Source organism: Primulina eburnea, chromosome 14 (assembly GCF_022965805.1).
Source record: "Primulina eburnea isolate SZY01 chromosome 14, ASM2296580v1, whole genome shotgun sequence".
Classification (NCBI taxonomy): Eukaryota; Viridiplantae; Streptophyta; class Magnoliopsida; order Lamiales; family Gesneriaceae; genus Primulina; species Primulina eburnea.
In genome coordinates this window covers 17,927,932-17,935,770 of record NC_133114.1, presented here as the reverse complement: position 1 = coordinate 17,935,770, position 7,839 = coordinate 17,927,932, and the positions used below count along the sequence as shown (strand labels likewise).

Below are 7,839 nucleotides of genomic sequence, written 5' to 3'. Positions count from 1 at the left end.
TTTGGAGTAGGAAAAACAAGGTGTCTTCGTCATTCGTTCGTTCTTCCTCGCGCCCCACGCTGAAGATCGCGTATTCGAGTGTTCTAAAACGCAAAGGAATATATCTAAATCATTTGACACATCATTCAAACAATAGTATGCATGATTTGATTTATTTTTCATGAAAAATATTTACGTTCGGTGGGTTTAAAGATATAACGATTATTTTCAAAGTTTTGGTGGTTTTACGCTTGTTTCTTTAACGCTATGATTCGTAAGGACACACCGCCAATAGGAAGTGTTTAAGTGACGGGAAAAGCGTCAATAATGGTTGAAACTAAGGTTGGAATCGAGTTGGTTAAGGAATGACTCGTCTAGGGTTTGCCTAGTCATCCGATTGCAAAGTTGGTTTGGCTAGGTGGGTTGTGCGCCAGGGGCTTGGCCATGGTTGGGCTGTGGCTAGGTGTGAGTCTTGGTTCAGGGTTTGGGAGGGTCCTAGTAGGGCTGGTACCTGTGGTTTGTCGATAAGGAAGAGTCCATGATCCCATGAACTTTTCCCATGCGCATAGATTGCAAGCCGCGATCGGTTACAGCGTGAGGGTCAGGGCTTGGCTAGGGTAGTCTAGGCTAGGTTTGAGTGTGGTACAGTGAGGGTCAGGAGGGTTCGGGCTCAGGTGGTGGCTCGGGTGATGAGTCCTCGCCGAGTTGGAGTCCTAGTTTTTAAGTCTCGGCCGCAGCTCATGCTAGAACTTGTGTTGTGGGATAGGGGATTGTTAAATGGGTTAGGGCTAGTCAGTAGGGTTCCTAGGTGCTCTGGTCAGGGGTTGGCTCGAGGTGTCTTGGGTGTGGATCGAGAAAAACGAAATATGGTTCGATGGAATTAGCTTAGGTTCGAGTTAGGTCTAGGAAAAAACAAAAGGTTCGAACCATGGTCCACGGTGGTCGACTCATAGTTCAAAAGGGTGGTTTATGTAATAAAAGTCTATGATTAAAATTTGGGAAGAAAATATTAAAGTTTGAATTAATTCGGGAATTAAACGAAAAACTTTTGAATTTACGTTAAATGAAAATATTAAAATTAAATTTAAGCTTAAATAATTATTTGGGATGGTCTAGAGTCAATGAAAGTAATAAAAAATCAAAATCGAGATATTTTACCTCGAGGGGCAATACAGTCATTTTACACCTAGGTAGTACGAAAAGGGTTGGCAACGTCCCGAAGGATCATAACGCATGTTAAATGATGTTTTTGAACGTTTATGATGAAAATATGAGATTTTTTTATTTATGGTAAGGTTATGCAATTTTTACTGTTCGAAATGTTATTTTTCAATATGGAAAGGACGCGATATTTTATGATTAGAAAGAAAAAGAAAAATATTTTGGAGGATGTGAATTGATTGTGACATAAAAGATATGATATATGATTTTTGAGAATATCATGAGGGAGAAGGCCCCAAAGGGAGTCTGTTAATGGGGAAAGGCCTAGAGGGAGCCCAACGATCGTATTTTCATTTTTCATCGGTGTCTAGTTCCCATCCCCATGTGCAATGGTGAGCTAATACTGATCAGTCGACTAAAGGATAAAAGACTTGTCAATTTCAAAGATTAAACTTCACCCAAAATGATAAATGATTGAAAGTTTTACGGTTTGACGATTTATTTAGGCTTACAAGTTATTTTAAATAAAAAGTATGATTTTAATGCATGTGCTTGTATATGTATTATTTGTTACTTCTGCTTAGAACGTGCTGAAGCAGTAGACTCGCTAGATTTGAGCTGCAGGTGATGATGGTATTGAGGGAGGCGCTGACGCTTGAGTTGATCGAGTACGGAAGTGTACTCCCGAGTGATATTTATTTTCCGCATTAGCTTGATAGTCAAAGTTTTAAAAGATGTTGTTAATGATTTGATTAGAGATTTTTATGCTTTATTTGGAGGATAGTTTCAATCATGTTAAGATGTGGATGTTGAATTTTGTTAATTGACGATTTAGGGATTTTTATGCTCTTGAGATTTTGAATGTTAAATTATTTTGGTTTATTAAAATGATAAGTTGTTTTATTGGTGAATTTCGAAATTTGAGGTTCTACAAAAATAATAAAATAAAGAATTAATATGGTTTTAAAGTTAAAAAAGTTAGCGGTGTCAAAATGCAACATGACCCGTCAACCTGACACGACCCAACACGAAAAAAATCAAGTTCGGGTTGGGGTTTTTTCGGGTTCATGTTGGGTTCGGGTTGATTGGGTTCGGGTTAGTGCCAGGTTAGATTGGTTTCGGGTTGGGTCGCGGGTTGACCCGAAAACTTTTTTTTTGAAAATATTACCTATATTTTTATATATTGTATGTTTGAACAAAATTTATTATATATTTATATCAGAGTACGCAGCGGAAGCGTGATATGGTGCGAAATTTAAGTCGGTAAGATTGAGTATGAAGTAAATAATGGAGCCTAAACATTTCAATAGTCAAGACTAGGAAAATTTCGAGGACGATCTATTTAAGTTGGGAGGATTTGTAACACCTGAAAAATCAATCAAACGTAAACCACATGCATGCAAACAATATAAATTGCTTACTCGCTTTGCTTGATTGATTTTAAATACTTACGTGATGCATAATATATGGTTAATGGTATGATTACATGACTAAATGATTAAATGACATGATATCATGAGAATTGAATATTTTGTCCGAATATTCGATAATAGGCTTGGGAAAGGAGATCGGAGACGACCAAGATAAAATTAATATTTTTCGAAAAATATTTTCAAGGCTTCTTGATATGATTAAAAATAATAAAATTCAAATTATTTTACGAGACGAGCACGACTTATTCCGAGAAGCCGGTTTTGTGCAAACGAGTGACTTTTAAAATATCAAAAGCATTATTTTTGAAAACTAATTTTTATAAACTTTTATTTTTCAATTAAATAGGTGTTATTAGTCTCAATTCACTTATGTTGAGTAGGCTCAATTGCTCTTAAACTTAAAAGCCCAAAACTCAAGCCCTATCATGCAAATTAAAATCAATAAAAATGAAAACCTAGGCTTTGGCCAAAAAATTCAGCCATCCACTTCACACAAAATAATTTTGAAATTTGGAATAGGAAAAACAAGGTGTCTTCGTCGTTCGTTCGTTCTTCCTCGCGCCCGACGCCGAAGATCAAGTATTCGAGTGTTCTAAAACACAAAGGCACATATCTATATCCTTTGACACATCATTCAAACAATATTATACATGATTTGATTTATTTTTCATGATAAATATTTACGTTCGGTGGGTTTAAAGATATAACGATTATTTTCAAAGTTTTGATGTTTTTACACTTTTTCTTTAACGCTATGATTCCTAAGGACACGCTGCCAATAGGAAGTGTTTAAGTGACGATAAAAGAGTCATTAAGGGTTGAAACAAAGGTTGGAATCGAGTTGGTTAAGGAAGGACACGTCTAGGGTTTTCCTAGTCACCCGATTGCAAAGTTGGTTCGGCTAGGAGGGTTGTGCGCCAGGGGCTTGGCCAGGGTTGGGCTGGGGCTCGGTGTGAGTCTTGGTTTAGGGTTTGGGAGGGTCCTAGTAGGGCTAGGACTCGTGGTTTGTCGATAGGGAAGAGTCCATGATCGCATGAACTTTTCCCATGCACATAGATTGCAAGCCGCAATCGGTATGTACAGCGTGAGGGTCAGGGCTTGGCTAGGGTGTTCTAGGCTAGAACGAGGGTGGTACAGTGAGGGCCAAGAGGGTTCAGGCTCTGGTGGTGGCTCTGGTTACGAGTCCTCGCCGAGTTGGAGTCCTAGTTTGTAAGTCTCGGCCGCAACTCATGCTAGAACTTGTGGCATGGGATAGGGGATGGTTAAATGGGTTAGGGCTGGTCAGTAGGGTCCCTAGGTGCTCTGGTCAGGGGTTGGCTCGTGGTGTCTTGGGTGTGGTTCGAGAAAAACGAAAGATGGTTTGATGGAATTAGCTTAGGTTCGAGTTAGGTCTAGGAAAAAAGAAAAGGGAACCATGGACCACGGGGGTCGATTCATGGTTCAAAATGGTGGTTTAGGTAATAAAAGTCTATGTTTAAAATTTGGTAAGAATATATTAAAGTTTGAATTAATTTGGGAATTAAACGCTTCACAAATTAGTAAATAGAATAAATCAAAAACTTTTGAATTTACGTTAAATAAAAATATTAAATTAAATTTAAGCTTAAATAATTATTTGTGATAGTCTAGAGTCAATGAAAGTAAAAAAAAAAAATCAAAATCGAGGAATTTTACATCCAAGGGCAATACAGACATTTTACATCTAGGTAATACGAAAAGGATTGGCATCGTTCCGAAGGATCATAACACATGTTAAATGATGTTTTTGAACGTTTATGATGAAAATGTGATATTTTTTTATTTATGGTAAAGTTATGAAATTTTTACTGTTCGAAATGTTATTTTTCAAATTTGAAAAGGACGTGATATTTTATGATTAAAAAGAAAAAGAAAAATATTTTGGCGAATGTGAATTGATTGTGACATACAAGATATGATATATGATTTTTGAGAATATCGTGAGGGAGAAAGCCTCACAGAGAGCCCATTTACGAGAAAAGGCACCAGAGGGAGCTCAACGATCATATTTTCATTTTTCGTCGGTGCCTAGTATCCATCCCCATGCGCAATGGTGAGCTAAGATTGATTAGTCGACTAGAGGATAAAATACTAGTCATTTCCAAATATCAAACTTCACCCAAAATGATAAATGATTGAAAGTTTTACGATTTATTTAGGCTTACAAGTTATTTTAAATAAAAAGTATGATTTTAATGCATGTGCGTGTATATGTATTATTAGTTACTTCTGTTTAGAACGTACTGAGTTATTAGACTCGCTAGAGTTGAATGCAGCAGGTGATGATGATATTGAGGGAGGTGCTGACACTTGAGTGTATCGAGTAGGGATGACAATTGGTAGGGTATGGGTCGGATTTCATACATCCATCCCATACCCATTTACTAAATTCATCCCCATACCCATCCCCATACCCATCGGGTATTGAATTTCATTCACATCCTCATACCCATCGGATTATCGGATACCCATATCCTACCCAAATACCCTATTATCATATACAATTAAATTTTGTCAAATTTAAATTGTTTCAATGAAGTTATGAATATTTAAAAAATTATTTAAATGAACAATAAGAAAAATTAATAAAGATAAAAATTTGCAAAATAAACTTTATAGAAAAAATAATAAAATATTAAAAATAGTTTATATTAGTTGAACAAAATTCCGCAATTCAACAAAAATAAAGTATTTTTCAATTTTTGAAGTCAAACATGAAATAAACTTAAAAGTGGAGAAGATGAGAAATTGAATGAAAAATAAAAGAGCGGTAAAACCTTGAAACGTAAAAATGAAAGTGAAAGAGAGAGAAAAGAAAAAGTATCGATTTACTTAGATTTGAAAAGACGAATCTTTAATATAAATAAATATAATTACTATACATATATACATACATATATATATATATATATATATATATATATATATTAATTTAAACGGGTATTCGGATCGGGTGTGGGTCGGATTATATCAAACCCGCCTCCATACTCAAACCCAAATATCCCCATATTCGATTACCCAATTATTTAATTGGGTCTAAAATCTCTACATGCCCTCTTCTATTCGGGTCGGGTATCAGATCCTCCAACGGGTTCGGAGGAAATTGTCATCCCTAGTATCGAGTACGACAGTACACTCCCGAGTGACATTTATTTTCCGCATTAGCTTAACAGTCAAAGTTTTAAAGGATGTTGTTAATGATTTGATTAGAGATTTTTATGCTTTATTTGGAGGATAGTTTCAATCATGTTAAGAGGTGGATGTTGAATTTTGTTAATTGACGATTTAGGGATTTTTTATGCACTTGAGATTTTAAATGTTAAATTATTTTGATTTATTAAAATGTTAAGTTGTTTTATTGGTGAATTTCGAAATTTGAGGTTCTACAAAAAAATAAAATAAAAAATTAACAGGGTTTTAAAGTTAAAAAAATAGTGGAAAACGTTTCAAATTTATCCTAAGAATTTTATAACTTCAAGAAAATAGAAATGTGGTGAATCAGCTCGATGTTAGTCATCAATTCCATGACAATATTTACCAACCAAACTCATAATTCAATCAATTAACTTAATATATTTACACATGCAGAAACTTGCTTCGAACTTGGGGATCCAGAAGGGGAGAATCAATATATTCCATAAATTCATTAGAGATCTTTAAAGAGGAGACTGCAAGTCCATAAAACTAATCATCTGGTGTTTTATTCATTCCCAAAAACCATATATGCGATGAGAAATATAGAATAACTAAACCAAAAATTATATATAAACCACAAATGCTCAAAGCAAGGTAGCATTTGTAAATATTCAAAAAAGTGATTATAGATATTTTTTATATAAAGTTTCACAACTTTATATAAAAAAAAATGAAGTTCATAATCATTTTTTTTCAACCATTTGCAAACATTAAATAAACCGCCGGCTGGTCCTATAACGAAAGAAAAGTATCGGCATTATTGCTTCTTCTTCCCTCGCATGGAGTTTTCCTTTTTCCACAAACCTTGGAAGTTAAAGGCCTACACGTACGGAAAGCAAGAAACAAATACTCGTAGTAGGAAAACAGGAACATAAAAGGCCGAAAATTCGGAGAAAATGTCTTACCCCAATTGCAAGGTGGTGTCCACTAAGTCTGCATCTCCGGTGCTAGTATCGCAAGCTAGTTGGGGACTGGCGACGCCTAATTGTCCGAGCTCGAAGTTGAGAAGAAGTGGTTGTTGATAGCTGATCGGGGCACAAAGCCTTTCAAGGTTTTCAACCTATGAATCATATTAAGCCCCAGTGCATATTACTTACTTAGATATATTCACATCAATAACTCGAAATGAGAGAGCTAGCAACACATGCCTTTTGGCGTAAAGTCACATTCTCCTTCATGGATTGTAGCTCCTGCAATAAAATTAAAAAAAAAGGGACAAATGTTTTTCAATTTTCCTCCAGGACCTGTATAAGAAATCAGCTGGTATATTTATGCAAAAAATAAGAGATTAATCTGCATGCATACATCATCCCTTGATTTTTGAAGTTTCTGGACCAATATTGCCTCCTGAAACCGTAGCATTGTCTTTTATTGTTAGCATTGAAAGAGTAATACGTTTTGTTTTAAGTCCAAAGTCTAATTTAAAGGACAAACCTTCCTATCCTTGATGCACAATAGCCCTTCGTTTAGTTGTTGTTCGAGTTCTTGCAAATCTTCGCGAGTCATGCTATTGAGATCCCTCCCCAACACATGCCTGCAAATTAACAGGAAAGACACAACACAACACGGATTTTCGAAAAATACAAGAATCTCATTTGTTTTGAGAAAACATACTGGTCCTCCTTCTGTTTGAGCATTTCCATCTCTTCTCTCAGAACATCCTCCTCCCTCTGTTAAGAGAACCAACCATATTAAATCCGATACATATAATGAATATGTGGAAGGATTAAAAGTCCATAGATATGTCAAATTTTAAGCATCACATGTACCTCTGGAACACCCTTTTTAACTCGCTGGCACTCTTCGAATCTCTTCATTATTTTCACCATGCTGCAGTAATCAAGAGAATCAGCGTTCGACAGATTAGCTTGTTTCGGTTTCTCAGAATCCAAACAATTTACTCGAAAAACAAAAACAAAACAACAGCCATGTGTATTCAAAGACAATTATTTACTATAAATAACCAGCTTTTATAATATCTTTAAGGCCTAACCCACCCCTAGCTAGACTCTGATAAAAGTTAAACGTGTGATTTGAAGAGACATTTTGGTTG

General features: G+C 35.6%; 1 long non-coding RNA gene across 1 annotated transcript; it reads right to left on the bottom strand.

The window, feature by feature from the left end:
- Positions 1–6,933: 6,933 nt before the first annotated feature.
- On the bottom strand, positions 6,934–7,431 carry LOC140811946 (uncharacterized). Its single transcript, XR_012113569.1, has 3 exons — positions 7,221–7,431; positions 7,092–7,133; positions 6,934–6,976 (listed from the first exon to the last, which is right to left on the bottom strand). It is a non-coding gene; the product is annotated as an uncharacterized lncRNA (long non-coding RNA).
- Between the last annotated feature and the right edge of the window lie 408 nt (positions 7,432–7,839).